Below are 838 nucleotides of genomic sequence, written 5' to 3'. Positions count from 1 at the left end.
GAGAGAGAGAGAGAGAGAGAGAGAAATACATATAAATATGTGTGTGTATTTGTAAGTGTATGTATGTCATCATTCAGTTCATTTCAAGATTCCTTGCCAATAGAGCAAGAACCGGTTTCTAACCCAGATCCAAGGTTCCTTGATTGGAATTTCAACATCAACGACAGGGTATTTTTGTATGTATGTATGTATGTATGTATGCATGTGCAGAATTGTATATTTTGTGTATGTATTCTCATGCATATAGTTACATATCTAGACATGCTCATATATATATAAATGGTAAACTTATGGAAAGTTTTACAGATTTTTACAGTTCCAGTGATGGATTGGATCTGTAGACTTCGAATTAGCTTTCTCCTTTCTGGTTTTGAGAAGCTTAATTTCTCAAGATTGATATCTAAGTAGTGTGTTGTATGTGTATGTATGTATGTATGTATGTATGTATGTATGTATGTATGTATGCATGTATGTATGGAGTCTGACGTAGGCTAGCAATACATATATATGTACCTTGCGAGTAAACTCGAGTACACGGAAACTGCATGGAAGTTATGCATGCCTTGGAGATACTACGTTATGAAATCCAATGTATTTGATATACTATGCTCATGCCAGTTGCATGAGCCTGAGATTTCAATACGTTGAACAGCTAAATACTGGAAGTAGAAAATTCTGGGGAAGATCAATTTATATATGCACTTACATACACACGCACACAAACACATGTATATGTATGTTTTGTAGTGACTAAAAAGCTGCCGAACCCTTCTTACTCTTCCTTCTGACTCTTACTTTTTACTTCATATATATATATATATATATATATATATATATA

The sequence above is a fragment of the Octopus bimaculoides genome, chromosome 10 (genome assembly GCF_001194135.2).
Source record: "Octopus bimaculoides isolate UCB-OBI-ISO-001 chromosome 10, ASM119413v2, whole genome shotgun sequence".
In the NCBI taxonomy this organism is placed as follows: domain Eukaryota; kingdom Metazoa; phylum Mollusca; class Cephalopoda; order Octopoda; family Octopodidae; genus Octopus; species Octopus bimaculoides.
The sequence above is the reverse complement of the archived record's forward strand: the minus strand, read 5'-3'. Positions refer to the sequence as shown.